The 17,065-nt window shown below is 36.7% G+C and overlaps 1 protein-coding gene across 3 annotated transcripts in view; it reads right to left on the bottom strand.

The window, feature by feature from the left end:
* drk (growth factor receptor-bound protein 2 drk) overlaps nucleotides 1–17,065 on the bottom strand; it is a 191,953-nt gene that overhangs the window by 142,908 nt on the left and 31,980 nt on the right. For all 3 annotated transcript variants that reach the window (XM_090389274.1, XM_090389275.1, XM_090389276.1), the window contains exon 2: nucleotides 11,573–11,681. The gene's annotated coding sequence lies outside the window, so the exon portion shown is untranslated. The remainder of the gene's footprint in view (nucleotides 1–11,572; nucleotides 11,682–17,065) is intronic.

Below are 17,065 nucleotides of genomic sequence, written 5' to 3'. Positions count from 1 at the left end.
TGCCCCTGGCAGACATACCCCGGTCCTCTTCCACCTATCCTTTTTGTATAATATATTCCCTATCTCCCTGACTATAACTATCTCCTGTGGGACCAGAACATTCTGCTCTAGGGATTGTCATTGTGTTGCCTGATGCACAGGAGTGAGTTCTGGCGTTAAGTTGGGCAGCTGAGAGCTTGATGGGCCCATCATATTAATTTCTTCGAGGGCATCTACCCTACACCTCAAACTCTCATAGACCCCCCATCAGAATGCTGGGTTGACACCTAATTTCTTCACACTGTGCACCTAGCACACACAAAGACATCCTCCTTGGCTAGGTCATATCCTGTTCCAGATAGGTTTGCAAATGTTTCACTTCTCACACATTTTTTTTAGACTGTGATGAGTTGGATGATTGCCTCCTTTGGTTCTCCCCCCAAGCCACAGCACTCCTGCTCTTTTGTGCCCATTGCTTTGATTCTCTAGTCTGGATCATGATTGCGTTTAAGTACAATTTAATTAACAATGAATTTTAATAAGATTAATAAATTTTACTGATTAATTGATAATACTATAATAACCTAACAGTTTTCTGAGTCAGTGCTACATATTATGCTATCTAATTTTACGTTATTCAGTATTACACTATTCAGTATCGATGTAATATACTATAACAATGGCGGCAAGTTATAAACGATAAAATCTACAGTAAGTATTAACTTTCAAAATCACTATCTACATTTAAATTAAACTAAGGAGTGTGTCTAGAACTATAAAGCTACTTCTAGAAAATAAATTAATGTGACAATTAGATCAATAAAATGGCTAAATATTTATAAAAAACTTAGCATTTACCAAAGCTGCAAAATCTTGTCCAACATGTGGATAACCTCGTACCCAATGATCATCCTTTTCACGGTTTAAGCATACCAAGTTTAACTTTTAAATAACTGTATTTTCAAAGACTATAAGACATCTTTTCTTTGAAAATGTTGCCTAAAATTCATCTGCATCTCATAGCCAGACAAAGGTGCACACAGTGATATAGTTTTTTTTAAATCAGACTATATCATTGCATAGAATATCCAAGTGAAGCCTTATGATTGTCTCACTAGAAAGTGGAAAATGTAACTCTTGTCTACTCTGAAAAATGGATGATTCAATCAATCAATTATTCATTTATTCAGCAAAGTAAGTACAGTGATCCTGGTGCAATAGCAAAGTAAAGATTACCAAAATTCTTTAGTGATTTAAGTTTTGTCAACAGTTTTAATTTCTAGGATATTTTGTTAACATAAATTCTGTAATATATTCTAAATTTTAATTTTGCAACCTTAGTAAAGTTCAAATTTTACTTAAATTATGGTTACTACTATATCTACTTACAAATTCCAGGAACATAGGGACTTAAACGGAAATGCTTGTGGACACTTCCAGTGCAAGTCGCGACTATGTTGTATGCATAACCTTCGCATGCATTCTAAGGCTGGTCTAGCAGACAGATCTAGCTCATTTGACAATTCTTTTCTTTGCAACTGATGTAGTGTACTGATCTCAAATTACAACTTGGTGTAATTTGAGATCAGTACACTACATCAGTTGTAAATCTCAAATTACAACTTGGTGTAATTTGAGTTCTTCCTCAATTTGAATACTGTAGTATTCAAATTGAGGAAAAACTTGGTGTGTTACAAGAAGAATTTGATTCACTTAAGTGCTTGCTCTAGAAACAAATGTAATTGGGAGCTTGTCAGGGACACAAGTATCTACTGATCTGCCAAGAGATGCCCCTCCAATTCAGGTCCCAGAAAAGAATAGTGAAGCACAGACTGCTCTGGTCAAAGGTGATGTGGTTTTATTGGGCGACTCTCTTGTCAAGGGAAACAGGTAACATTTTTTATAACAAAGATAGAACCAGAGTGTCTTTGTTAGGAGCAACAATTGAAGATATTACCAAAGATTGCCAGATTTTAAGGAGGTAAAGATGTTGCTGTTGTTTGGTTTTTAGGAGCATTAGCAACTAAGGCCATATTGCTCTGGGGATATGTGGTGGTCATGGGCTCAAACCCCGGTCTAATCAAGAAGCATGTGCAATGCACTGCTGCTCCTGCCCACCTGGCTATGGAGACGCCGGAGGTAAAGAGAAAATTATTATTCATGTGGGGATTAATGACATTAAATGTACATGACCTGACCATCTTTTTGGAGAAATATAGGACTATGCGGAAAAAATTCTGCAAGTTAAGTCAGAATGTGTATGAGTTTGCAATTCTGCACAGACACGATGGGGGGGGGGGGGGAACTATATGCTAAAAGCCTTGTGGATTAAATCGAGAGTTGAGGGAATCTGCAAAGCTCTAGTGGTAGAAATTTTTATCAGTGTGGCATGCATTTGTAGGTGGTAGGGATCAATTTTGTAGAGATGGTATACATTTGAACAAAGGTAGTGCAAAGATTTTTTCCAGTATCATTGAGGATACCCTAAGGGTTCAGGAAAACTCTAGTTATGGGGTGAAGGGCAATTTAGGTCTGCATTTATCTCATGATATGGGTCAAAGTAATGATTGCACATTCACCTCAAGAATTTATGTTTGTTGCCACAACAGCCAATGTCAATAAGATGTTCTGAGGGTAGCAATGTTTCAAATGAGAGGGAAGATATAGCTTGGGATACAAACCTAAATAACTTCAAAGGATGTCAGGGTAGTAAGCTATAGAAGATTACTTAGTCTCAACTGTGTCTACAGTAACATCAGGAGTGTTGTCAATAAAAATGGCTGAATTTGAACTCCTGGTTAGGACAACTAATGCTGATATAATAGGGCTAACAGAAATGTGGTGTCACCCAGAAATTTGGTGATGATGAGTTCCACTACAGTATGCATAATGTATGCAGAGAAGGTAGAAGGGTCATGGTTCTTATCAAAAGCAGCTTGAGTGCAAAAAGAGCTTTTGCTAAGTCTGAAGTTACATCTGCCAGCATAGACCCTGTGTGGTGTGACTTAGTCGGAAGCAAAGGAATATGATGAGAGTCTTTACATGCAGATGGACTTGTCAAGCAAGTGTGAATGTCTTATTATGGGTGATTTAATTAAAAATCTGCACAAGATTGATTGGAATAAGTGGGAGGGAAACTCATGATGGGAAAAACTTTTTAAAATAAACTAGATTATTATTATTAGTACCAGCATGAAGAGAAAGTACTAGGGGCAAGAATATTTTTGACCTCATCATTACTAACGAATCAGATAACATCACAGGGTTAAAGTACATGAACTATTGTCAGAAAGTGATCAGGCAATTGTCAGTTGGAAGATGAAGAAAGATGTTGCAGTAGTTAAAGGTAAAGGCACAGGTTTAACCTCAGAAGAGGGAACTTTGACAGTTAAAGGCACTATATGGCATCTGTGAACTGGATGGATTGCCGAGGGACGGTGAATACATTTGAATTATGGAATACTTTTAAAGCAATAATCATAGAAGCTATGAACTCATACACACCTTTAAGAAAAGATTGCAAGAGGAAGATGCAGAAATGGATGAATGTGGAGCTGGCTGGTCAAATCCCCCTTTGTGAATTGGGAATACATTTGCACATATCCAGTCCGTGGGGACTGCCTCTCAGGATGCTCTCATAATTATGGCTAAGGGTTTACTTAGTTCCTTTGCCGCCTCCTTCAATATAACTGGATAGATCCACCCAGGTGCCTTTCTTATGTTTAACTTCAACAATTTGTCCTCCACTTTGCTCTCAGTTATTACAAAATCATTAAGCACCCTGTTACAATTTAATAAACTTCTGTCATTTTCCTTCCTTAATAACTACTCGTGTGTGAATTTAGATGCAAAATACAGATTCGGTTTGTTTGCTGTCTGAGCAGGATCATCAACAGTTGAACGGTTGAGGTGTATAAGGCCTTGAATGGGTGAGCACGCTGAATTCTGACAGGATTCTTCCACTTGCTCATATTACTAATCTAAGGGGGCATAAATTCAAATTGAGGAAAGACTTGTAGAATAGATGTGCAGAAATTTGCCTTTAGCCAGCTCGTGATTAATTGCTGGAACAAACTTCCATGTGTCGTTGTGGAAGTTGATAGCTTAAATGAATTCAAGGAGGAAATGGAACCTTTAGAAAAAAATTCACACAACAAATGGTTGTGTGAATTTTTTTTGGCTGATGCTACATAAGCACATACACTTGTTTTCTTGCATCACATGCCTATATTACTATTACTAAATTAATAAAATAAAAACAAATGCCTTGCCTAACAATACAATAATAGCAATAACAGATTTTTAAAGATTTTTTATTTTATTTGTAAGGACAAACTAAGAGAAAAGCAATTAATGGAAATTAAAATATTGTACAGTACAGTCAGTCCTCATATAGCACGATAGTTGTGTTCCTAGAAACCCTGGTGCAATGCAAAATCGTGCAATATAAACAACAGGCCCTATGGGAAAAATAGGGTTAGGTGCAGACCACCCAAGATTGAACACACATTGGTAACCAAAACATTACCAAACATAATAAATAATCGTAATAAAATACTTACGTATTTTATAACGATTAAAATACGTAATAAAAAATAATAATTTTTATAATATTTATTATTATATTTTATTATAATATAATAAATAATAAAAAATATGTAAGTATTTTTTACGAATAAAATACTTACGCATTTTATTACAACTATTACGTAATAAAATATTGCTAATGCTTTTGCTTCTATCGTAAGCAAACTTGTTTTTTGATTTTCTATCCAAACAGATGACAGCCGTTCCATCTCTTCCAATTCTTGCGTCTTAATCTAATGGATTTTAATTACACTTTGAGTTGTTCCTGCTATGAAAGTTGTTTTTATTTTTTCTGCATTCTTTGTAATTCTCGGCATTGCCTCATTTAGGTCTGTAGCACGTGCAATATCGCATGGTCTTTCATTTCGCTCAAAGCGTTTCACAGTTTCATATTTTTTCGCTATCGACAGTGGCGGACTGGCCATAAGCCTTACCGGGGAAACCCCGGTGGGCGGTGATTTTGGCCATAAACGCTAGTGTGAGGACACTACAGATTTTCCCGGGTAAGAATATTTTGACCCAGTCCGCCTATGTTTATCGATATTGCTTTTTTTTTTCTCTCTGAATCTGCAGTGTCTTCACCAGGATGCTTTCTTTTCACACCTTTTAAGTATTTTACTCATTTAGGGAATAAAGCACAATTACAAAACGAGCAGGCACGCTTGATACACATAAACAAAGCTGCGCACGTGTGTAGCAACTGAATAAACAACACCGTAAAGGCCGAGATACACTATTAACACCTAACATTTTACTAAAGCACATTTCTAGGGGTTACTAACATAAAACAATAAAAACAATTTCCAGTTGCGTTTCTGCTATAAACTGGTAGTAAACTCGATCTAATTGCATTCGCGATAATACCGATAGCTGGAATTTTACGTTATTATGGTGAAATGTGTTTCCCCTTCACTGATATAAAAAACATAAATACATTTTCAGAATCTTCTCTTCATTCCTATCGTGCTGTGTTCGGTTGGGGTGATTCTGTGTTCGACTGCCATTTCTTGTAAACACAAAGGCGAATCGTGCATAAGCGAATTCGGTTCGTGTTATATAAGATATCGTTCCCCTATTTATAAATCGTGTATGATCGAATTTGTATAATGTAAACACGTATTATACGAGGACTGATTGTACATATTTTGATATATACAACATCAGTATCACAATAAAAAGAATTAAAATGAAAGGAGACATACAAACCATTAATTTTTTAATAAATTAATTTAATTTAAAGAAAGAATCCAACGTGGTCAATGATATATAGTTTTTGTCCTATATGCATTTTTAACTACATCACAGACATTATCAAATGCAGTAATTGTTTCTTTATCAACGTTACTACAGATCAGCACGTTCTTTATTCTGAGCTATGCATTTGGGTATCTTTTTTTTAGATGGCGCTGTGTGTGGAGAAGTGAAGAAGCGTGCACGCGCGCACGCTTCTTCACTTTTGCTGTTGCTGGTAACAAAAACACCATTTTGCTTGGTGCTCAGCAGCTCTTCTGGTATCAGTGTTGCTGTGGTAGCAACTCTACAAATTCGCCAATAAAATCCATATGCTCTTCAAATTCCCCCATTCCTCAATGTTACTATCACATTCGTCTGCTGGACCATGTTTTTCGATGATATTCTCCCCAAAGCTACTCTTTCTGAAGCAGTTGATTATTATACTTGAATAACTTGATGCAGTACTGTCCAAAGCAATAACAAGAGAGCATATAGGGTCTGCCTGAAGGCGAGCTCCATATGCTCTCTGGAGATTATATATAATGCCTTGATCATGTGACTGCATAAAACTGGTGGTTTTGGGAGGTAAAAAAACAACAGCCATATATTTGTCAACTTAAGTGTCTCGGCAGAACGTGCTGTACAGCGATCTAGAATCATCAAAGTGTCCCCCCCCCTTTCTGATGCCATTCTTCTATCCACTTTTGATAACCAAAGCTAAAAAATTTTGACTGCATACCAAGCACTTCTATTGGTCTCATAATCACAAGAAAGCTGATTCACTTCTTTAAAACATTTTCGGTTGGAAAACTTACCAATCACAAGTGAGCATAGTTCTGTACAGCCACATGAATTGTAGCATAACAGAACAGTACGTCTTTGTTTACTTAATTTTCTACCATGGCAAGACTCTCCTCAAACAGCAAATGTTTTGTTTAGCAGTAAATTATAAAATAAACCTGTCTCATCAAGATTAAAAATATCCTTTGCCTCATATTTTTCAAGAATGGATTGTACTGAACACAAGCAGTCTGTAGCCTTTTCTCTGTCAACTAATCCAAACTCGCCGCAAATATTTTGCGAAACCAAATTGTTCCTGTCTTTAAATCTTTGAAGCCAGCCACTGCTGCATTTGAAGTTGCTAATTCCACATAGCTGAGCTAGATAATTTATCTTTTCTTGCAAAATCCTGATATTGGCAAATGAGATGCACGCATTTGTCGATGCACTCGAGAAGTTTCTTGTTTCAAGCCCCTTGTGTTTTGCACCAAGAATTCGCTTCCCGTTTTTCATCGTTGCTCCAGTGTCACACTAATTTTTCTTTTTTCAATTTTTCAGTATTGTAGATAAAGGTAAAGGGATGTTGTATTAATTTGCATTGCTGCTTTGCTTCATTCCATCCTATCAGCATGTTGTATAATTTTCAGTTTATAAACAAACTTTAAATTAATTTAAAGACACAAGTTCCAAAAAAAAAAAAAAAAAAGACATCAGCTCAGACAAAATGGCACTAAAATAGACAAAATACTGTAGTAAAAGATTCTTTGAACTGGTGTAATATTTACAACTGACCTTAATCCCGTGGAGAGTGAGGGAGTGTATGTAAACAACTTACTATAAAATATTGGTGTAAATGCACCATAAGTAGCTGATAAAAATAAACTACAATTGTAGTGTAAAGGCATCGATTTAATTGTATCTCATATTGTGACTACCTTCACAATGAGTTACCATGTATTGCACTACCTCGAATAAGTAATGCTTTGCCAACAGCAAAAACTGTTACTTCTTAGTGGGCACCACCACCAACCCAGATGGCACTGTTTCAAAATTTGTTGGCCTATCGTTGGTGGTTGAGCAGGTACCATGGTGTTGCAATCATGTCAACCCAGTTATAAAGTTAATTCCACAATATGAGATGCTAGAAGGTGTACAAAACAATACTATAGTATAATTTTGTACACCGTCTAGCATCTCTCATATTGTGGAATTAACTTCATAATAATATGAAGTTAATTCCACAGTAGTAATAATAATAATAAGAAGCAATAATAATAATATTAATTAATAATACTATAGTATAATTTTGTACACCTTCTAGCATCTCTCATATTGTGGAATTAACTTCATAACTGGGTTGACATAACTGCAACACCAGGGTACCTGCTCAACTGCCAACGATAGGCCAACAAGCTTTGAAACAGTGCCACCTGGGGGGTGGTGGTGGTGCCCACCGAGAATAAGTAACAGTAGTCTTTGCTATTGGTAAAGCGTTACTTATTCAAGGTAGTTTTGTATTAAACATACAAAATAATGTTTATTTTTCATAGGGTAATACATGGTAACTCATTGTGAAGATAGTCACAATATGAGATACAATTAAATCGATGCCTTTACACTAATGATTAACTATGATTGTAGTTTACTTTTATGAGCTAACTATGGTGTATTTACACCGATATTTTATATTATATTTTACGTTCATATTATATTATGACTTTCGCATTTATATTTTACTATAGTAAACAACTTAGAAAAACTTTTATTCTTTTGTTAATTTAACAGATCATCCTTCCTAATGATGTTTTTTGGAGTGCACTTATGTTGTAGCTACCATAAACTGGTTTTGTTTACACAAAAGTAAATTCTAATAAGTCATTCTTCATGAAGCAGGTGGCTAGAGGCAATAATAATCAGACAACTGTGCCAACAAGTCATCCTTCATGAAGCAGGTAAACAGGTAGCTAGAGGCAATAATAATCAGACAACTGTGCCAAGATTTGTATCAGACCTACAAAATAACAATATTTACTTCTCTCACAGGGTGGAAATGAATTTTGTAACATATATTAATAGAATTTTATAATAAATGAATATATACAGTTGTGCCCCTGTATCCGCTGATTCAGTTACCCGCAGTTAAACACAGAAAAAAAAAAAAAAGAAAAACTTAACACGTACTACTCGCGTGTCCAATACGATGGTTCCCTTTATTTTTTACAGTGTTGCGTATGGTTTGGTCACCAACATTATAATGGTTCTTTAGAGATTTAATGGATGCACCATTTTGAAACTTTTGAATAATTTAAAGTTTTTGTTTAATTTGAATGCACAACTCTTGCGTTTGCCAATCATTTTCACGATTTCTAAACAACAACAAAAAAATATGTATATAAAAAAAATAGTTACTAATAAAAAAAAAATTCCGACATCCTGACAAATAACGAAACAAAATTTTTCCTTTTGTGGTGCAACGGAACACAACAGTCGACGTTTAGTTTAGTTTTTTTTTTTTTAGTTAGTTAGTTAGTTGTTGGCGCATCGGTTTCTGTGGCCATAATGCACTTCCCAAGGTTTTTGCAGTACTGTGATCCAAGCCCGAGGCGGGATTCGAACCCGCGACCTTTGGATTGCCAGGCAGGCACTTTACCCACCCGGCTAGCCCGGCCGGCAACAGTCGACGTGACGCACTAAATAAAACTAACATTTGGTCTCTCTCTTTCTCTCTCTTTTTTTTTTTTGAATGGTAGGTGTGAAGACAGTGGAGGTTGCAAGATAATAGGTACACCAATCTCCCAACGACAGCTTATAACGCCAGTTCTTGTCGCTTATTTGTGACTTCCGCAAAATATCTGTTTATACCTTCTTCTTCTTCTTTAATGCTGCCGAATGGCGTTTGCGACTTCGTTTTGATATTGTTCTCTGTCTAGCGCTGCGTGTAGAATTTGTGCTGTTGTCATGTGAAGCCAGGTGTTGATGTTATCTAGCCATGCCATTTTCGGTCTGCCTGGGCGTTTCTTGCCTTCGATTTTTCCCTCCAGGATGAGTGGTAGTAGGTGATATTTTTGTTGGTTCCTAGCGATGTGACCTAGGTATTTGCATTTCCTGCTGATGATGGTTTTGAGCAGGTCCCGTTCCGTGTGCATGTCCTGCAGGACCTGTGCGTTGGTTATCTTGGCTGTCCACGGAATTTTCAGCATTCTTCGGTAGAGCCACATTTCGAAGGCCTGGAGCTTTATTGTAGTGGCTGATGTTAGAGTCCAGGTTTCTACACCGTAGAGCAGTATTGGCCAGATGTAGCATTTCAATGTGCGTAATCTATCATTGAAGTTTTCAAGGGAAGGATAATCCAAGTAGTTTCCCGTTGCTTTCTTGGATCACAATTTAGTTGAAAAGGTCGTGTGTTTATACCTATTATAGGAATATTATATCTATTATTAAAATTCAAGTAATATAGTTATTACTTGATTTTTATGATTTCTGGTTGATTTATTATTATTTTTTTTTTTTTTTAATTTGGAGTCTTGAAATGTCATGTTAAATTGAGGGTCTGCTGTACTTTATTATTACTGTATTTAATGTTGGTAATGTCTTACTGTGTGTTTAATTTATCAATTAAACTTTATTATACGTATGTATGTACAAGAAAATCATGTTATATATGCGGTCAGCAGGTGTTCGCTTATATCTGCGGTTTTGGCCATCCACGGTAGGTCTTGGAATATATCCCCCACAGATACAGGGGTCTTACTGTATTACATAGAAATGCCTATCCTTTCGCAGGGGAATGGTATGTGCTTCGTATAAATGAGTACTTTGTATAAACCGAGTTTGTATTAACGAGATTTTACCATATTTTGTATGAAATAGATGTGTAGTGCACACATTGATTGTAACATGCTACTATTGCTGTGTTATCAAAAAATGTTGTATCAGTATATTAAATTATATAAAGAATGAAAACTCAACTGAAATATGTTTATCCTGAATTTAGAGATGTTTATTTGCCACAATTAGAAATATATTTGTTTCACATATATTATTTATACTGGGGGGAAGCCTTATAATTTATTGTTGCTCCATAATTTGTGTTTCTTTTGTGCAAAAAGCATAATGGCTGCTCTTACGAAGGATTTGAATGCATATGATGCTAGTTAAGAGACATTGCTGGTAAAACTCATGATGTTTAGCATTCAGAGTTCTACTTTTAGAGAAGACGAGAATTAGATGAGACAGATATAACACGAAACAGCCATGATTTAAACATCTGTATCATGTAAAAATTTGAGCAAATGAGTTTTAAAATGAATTCTGTTACACAAGTTAGTCCTAAATCACAAAGTTCAAATAAGCTGATTTTTAAAGAACTTTATGTTGAAGAGCATAAAGAAATCAGCTAATCATCACAAATGTTTTGATATTCCTATAATGCCAGCATTTGACATTTAATCAATTGTTCAATTCATCAAATTCATTATGTATAAGCAAGCAAGCAAACACATTTATTTGTTGAATTCTTCCTTCAACTCATTAACATATGTTGAATTCTTCTTTAAATTCATGTTCTCCATGAAGCATAGTAGATTCACTATCTTTCAGTCATTTGGAGAGGTCTGGGTTTGAGTCCAGTTGTAGACTGGAGGAACTTCTAATCTTTTCTGATCAGGGATGTAGTTAGCCAATCTCAGGAGGAGGAGGAAGTAAGATTTCTCCAGTGAGTTATTCTCGGTCTTCACAACATGCAAATCAGCCTGTGAATATACACATAAGTAAAGGTACAATATACAACAGTGCAATATAGTCTTTAAGTCACTAATGTGCCTAAAACCACCACCAGCACAACTAATCTTCCAAAAAATGTGAATTCTTCAATTCACTTTTTATTCCATGTTTTCTTAAGTTATTATTGATAATTACAAACATAAATAAGAGAATTTCAATATTAATATGATTAATTCAATTAAACCATCAAAAAACATAAATTATATCATACATAGTCCATCCAGCAGAGGAATATTGAACACTGTTTATGGCCTTGCAAGAAAATAAGACGGCCAATCTTGATAGATTATTTCTAGGTACATTCATACTTTTCTGGAACCCTAAAAAATAATTTTAGATGCAATAAAAACAATACTGCAATAATTAGGTCAAAATTATTAATTATAAAAGGAGCAATAAAATTGAATAAAATAATAAACCATTTGGTTTCATATCTAAACAATTAGATTAGAGGGCGCTGACTCTCTTTAAAAATTACAGGTGTGAGTTACAGGCTCCGAAAAAACGATAAGTGTTTGCCTTTTTATTTACATAATTGTTATTTTATATTGTACTTAATACATAGTCTTATAGTTATAGTTACGCTGGTTATTTTTATTTTAATTTAGATAAAGAGTTTTTGTGGATTAATACTTAATATAGGTAAAACTGTTATTTCGTTCGAATCTTGCAGCCATTGTTTTTGTATATAGTGGTAGGGAATTCAAATTTTTAATTGAGGTAGGTAGGTAGCTCTAAAGCATAATTATATAGAGTAATACGCTTCACTGTTTCTATTAGATAGCGTAGTATTGACATTTAATTTATTGATCTTATTAATTTAAAGTATCATGCCCCAAACTAGAGCAGCAAAGCAACGGGCACAAAGTGGCAGGAGTGCTGTGACTCGGGGGGAGAACTGAGAGGGGGCGATTCTCCAACACATCACAGCCTAAAAAAATGTGCAACTTTGTGAAATGTTTGCCGAACTCTCTGGAATGGAACATGATATTGCCATGGGGGATGTCTTTGTGTGTGCGATGTAAGGAAATCAGGCGACAACTCAGCGATGTTATGAGCCGATATGAGAGATTGAAGGACAGGGTGGATGCCCTCGAAAGATCTAAATTGAAGGACCCATCAGGCTCTCAGCTGGCCACACCAACGCCAGAGCTTGCACTTGGTAATCACGCAACACAGCAGCAACCCACAAGGCAGAATACACTGGTCCCACAGGAACTAGTAGTTGTTGGTGACTCTATTGTCAGGGAAACAGGGAACATGCTTTGTAAAAAGGATAGGTGCAACAGGACAAGGGTATGTCTACCAGGGTCAAAGGTTGATGACGTTGCAGAGCAGATATCATCTTTTAAGGGCACAACGTTGTACACATTGGCACTAATGATATTAAGAGTAGGAGACTGGCAGAATTACTTAACAAGTACAGGTCACTGTTGAACAAAAGCCGAGAATTAGGGTTGAATTTGAAAGTGTCTGCAATTCTGTCCAGACATGATAGGAGGGAGTATATGATGAGAGCCTTGTCGATCAATTTGGCCCTGGAAAGATTGTGCAAGGCTCAAGGGATAGAATTTTTTTCAGCCTGGTCTGTACTTGTTAACAGGAGAGACTGCTTCTACAGGGATGGGATACACTTAAATAGAAAGGGTGCAAGAATATTTGCTGATGCTATCGAGGCAGTGTTAAGTGGGTCAGAAAACTGATGGCTTGGGGGGGATACTAGGACTAATAGATTAACAGTAGCCGTAGTCAGAGGTGAAGGTGATTATTGCACAACTTCTATTAGAATAAGAAGCGGCCTGGAGCAAGGGGTGTTGGGGGTTTCAGGGACGGATGGCAGTCATCCTGAAATAGGTGGGTATATGGGATGTGTTAGGGTAACTAGGAATAGGAGCATGTATGCTTGCATGTATACCAATGCTAGAAGTATAGTAAATAAATTTGATGAATTTGAAGTGTTGGTCAAGACATCCAAGGCGGATATTGTTGGGATAGCAGAGACGTGGTGTCACACATATATAAGGAATGCTGAACTGGAATTTGGGGAGTACAATGTGTACAGAAAGGATAGACAGAATAGAAAGGAAGGAGGTTTTATGCTGTTAATTGAGAAACACATAAAATCAAAAGAAGTGCACTGTTGAGTCAGTTTGGTGTGACATAAGCACTGCGAAAGCAAAAATAAGAGTAGGAGTGTGTTATAGGCCTAATGACTCGAACGAGTACAATGAACAATTGTACAGAGAAATAGAGTAGGCTAATAAATCGGAATGTCTTATAATCGGGGATTTTAACTTCCCAGATATTGACTGGAACTTGTGGGTTGGTCACTCACACACTAGTCAGACTTTTGTGGATTTATTGGATGATTGTCTTCTGCAGCAGCATGTTTGAGAGGCAACCAGAGAGTAATACTCTTGATCTGGTTATCAGCAGTGATCATTCGTGTATTAAGAACTGGCAGATAAAGGAACCACGAGGTGGCAGTGATCACAGTGTACTGATGTGGGATTTACTTAAAGATATAATTACTATTAGGGGGGCTTAGAGGGGAACAGGTATCCTGTGTGTTATCAGACACAGCCTAAAACACTGATGGATACAATATCTATTACAGAAGATTTAGGAGAAGTCCGGTTGGCCTGGCTCCCTAAAATCCACTCATGCACACCTTCTCGATGGTAAGCCCTGTTAAGTCGCTTAGGTGGCAACGAAAGTGTAGAGTGGTTCTCTTCAAGACACCTGGTCAGCGTGAAGAGGAAAAGACCAAACCCTCCAGCATATGAGAGCACAATAATACAAATGGCCCTCAGTCCCCAGAAGCTTTCACTCTCCCTCTTACTGCAGCGAGAGAATCAGAGTGGAAGCAGAGGGTGCTAAGAATCTCTGGGTACGACCAGGCTGCCATGCACGGAAACTGAACTTGGCCTGTTATAACGTACGATCACTCATTGGTGAAGACAGGATAATAGAGCTGGAAAAGGAATTAGAAAATGTGAATTGGAATATCATCGGTTTGGCTGAAAAAAGAAGAAGAAATGAATCACTTATAAGTTTATCAAGTAGAAATCTGCTGTACACCAATGGAAACAGTGAAAGCAGTGAAGGTGGAGTTGGGTTTCTGGTCCATAAAGATTTTAAAAACAACATTTTGGAATTCAAAAGTACATTACCGAGGGTGTCAAGACTAATACTCAAGATTTCTAAGAGGTACAAGCTAAAGATTTTAATGATTTATGCACCAACATCGAGCCATGATGATAAAGAGGTTGAAGAAATGTACACCGAAATTGAGAGTCTTCTAGATGAGCAGAAAACCCACTACACTATTATTATGGGGGACTTCAATGCTAAGGTTGGAAAAAGGCAAAACAGCGCAGAAAGAGGAACTATAGGAAATTTTGGAATTGGTGAAAGAAATAAAAGAGGTGAAAGACTTGTGGAATTTGCAGAATCTCAAGGACTGTCAGTAATGAACACTTTTTTCAAGGAAGGGGTGAACAGAAAGTGGACATGGAAGAGTCCAAATGGATTAACAACTAATGAAATCGACTTCATCCTCAGTAACACAAGATATATTGTGAATGATGTTACCGTCCTGAATAAGGTAAATGTTGGAAGTGATCACAGAATGGCAAGATGTTTTTTTTTTTTTTTTTTTTTTTACGAAAACCCCAAACACAAAAGGTATCAAAACCTATAGTACTTAGTACCGTGCATGGGTTGAAGGAGAAGTATGGGGAGAGGGGGGTGCCGGAAACTTTGCTCTAGAGACAAAACATAGGTTTCACCACTTCAAGCCTCCAATAAGCAAAGTGGTGGTATTTCACCGGTTGATGAAAATCATCTACCACCTGAAAACACTTGATACACTTCATGTACACTTGATATAGATGTAGGAAAGGAAAGGAAAAAACTGATTCGAGTAAATAATACAAAGGTCTTTGAGATAACAGAGGAGGAGAAAAAGCAGTATGTACTGGAACTTAAGAACAAGTTTGAGCTTCTGCAGACTTCTCAGGACCAAGATATCGACGAGGAATATTACAACTTTCTGAAAGTGATAAAGCCCAAGAAACCTATAGGGAAACAGAAATCCAAAGAAGAAAAAATTAGTCAAGAAACACTTGTCATGATGAACCGAAGACGACAAATGAAGAGCAAGAAAAACACTGACAGGGAGAAAATTGAGTATACTGAGTTATGCAAAGCCATTAGAAAGAGACTTAGAGAGGACATAAGAAGAGTTAACACAAGAAATGTAGAACAAGCATTAAGGGAAAACAAAGGATTTAAATCAGCAGCCATGAGCAGTAATACAGAAAGACAAATGATACTGAAACTGAAGAATAGCGATGGTGTACTTATAAATTGCAGAGAAGGTATAATTCAAATAGCAGAAGACTACTATAGAGAATTATACGACGAGCAAGGGAATGATGCCAGCAGTGGGGAAGATGGATTGCAAATTAGCAACACATACGACATACCCAATATTCTTCCTGATGAGGTAGAACATGCATTGAAGAAAATGAAAAATCAGAAAGCCCCGGAGGAAGAGGAAGATGAAGTTACTGTAGAATTGTTAAAATTGGGAGGAAGAGACATAACACAAAAACTGGCAAGGCTCTTCACAAAGTGCATTCAAAAAGGTGTGACGCCTAAGCAGTGGAATAATGCAATCATAGTTTTGCTGCATAAGAAAGGAGATAAATCAGAAATTGGAAATTATAGACCAATTAGCTTGTTATCCCATATCTACAAGTTGTTCACAAGGGTCATTACTAACAGATTAGAAAGAATACTTGATGAGAATCAACCGAAAGAGCAAGCTGGCTTTAGGACAGGATTCTCAACTATGGATCACCTTCATGTAATATCACAGCTAATGGAGAAAGCAAATGAATATAAAACACCATTATGCCTGCATTTGTGGATTATGAGAAGGCATTTGACTCCATACGGCATAAGGCAATGTTTCGGGCACTCGAAAGACAAGGCATAGATACCCCATATATTATGATTTTGAAGAAAATATATGAGAGTGCTACCTCCTTTATTAGACTAGACAAAGACAGTAGCAAATTTAAAATCGAGAAAGGAGTTCGAGAAGGAGACACAATATCTCAGAAGCTGTTTACTGCTACCCTTGAGGAAGCTTTCAGAAGATTAGACTGGTCGCAGAAAGGAGTCAATGTGAAAGGGGAGTACCTAAACCATTTACGATTTGCAGATGACATTGTGGTCATAAACCACGATCCCAAAGAATTAGAGGAAAATCTTAATCAGTTATGCACAGTTAATAAGGATTTTGGACTAAAGATGAATATGGCTAAAACAAAAGTATTGATGAACAAGTATGCCACGGAAAGGGAAATAATGATCGAAGGAGCAGTAATTGAAAAGGTGGCATACTTGTTCATCATTACTTTACTGGCCATCCATTTACTACCACATGGTGGGTAGTAAATGGATGGCAAGTGCTCAAAACAGAAGGAACTGGAAAGTTGCTGGAGAGGCCTTCATCCTGCAGTGGAATGAAAATGGCTGATGATGATGATAATTACCATCAGGGGTAAAGGAAAGGGTTTTTGCTTCCGTAAGGGTGAGTACAGTGGTCTCCGACAGTTTTTAAATTCTGTACAGTGGGAAGCATTCAAGGAATTAATCGTGGATGCTACTAACAGTTTCACACCTATTAAGA

This window comes from Mastigoproctus giganteus, chromosome 14 (genome assembly GCF_048544385.1).
Source record: "Mastigoproctus giganteus isolate SK-2022 chromosome 14, ASM4854438v1, whole genome shotgun sequence".
In the NCBI taxonomy this organism is placed as follows: domain Eukaryota; kingdom Metazoa; phylum Arthropoda; class Arachnida; order Uropygi; family Thelyphonidae; genus Mastigoproctus; species Mastigoproctus giganteus.
This window is presented reverse-complemented; position numbering and strand designations above follow the sequence as displayed.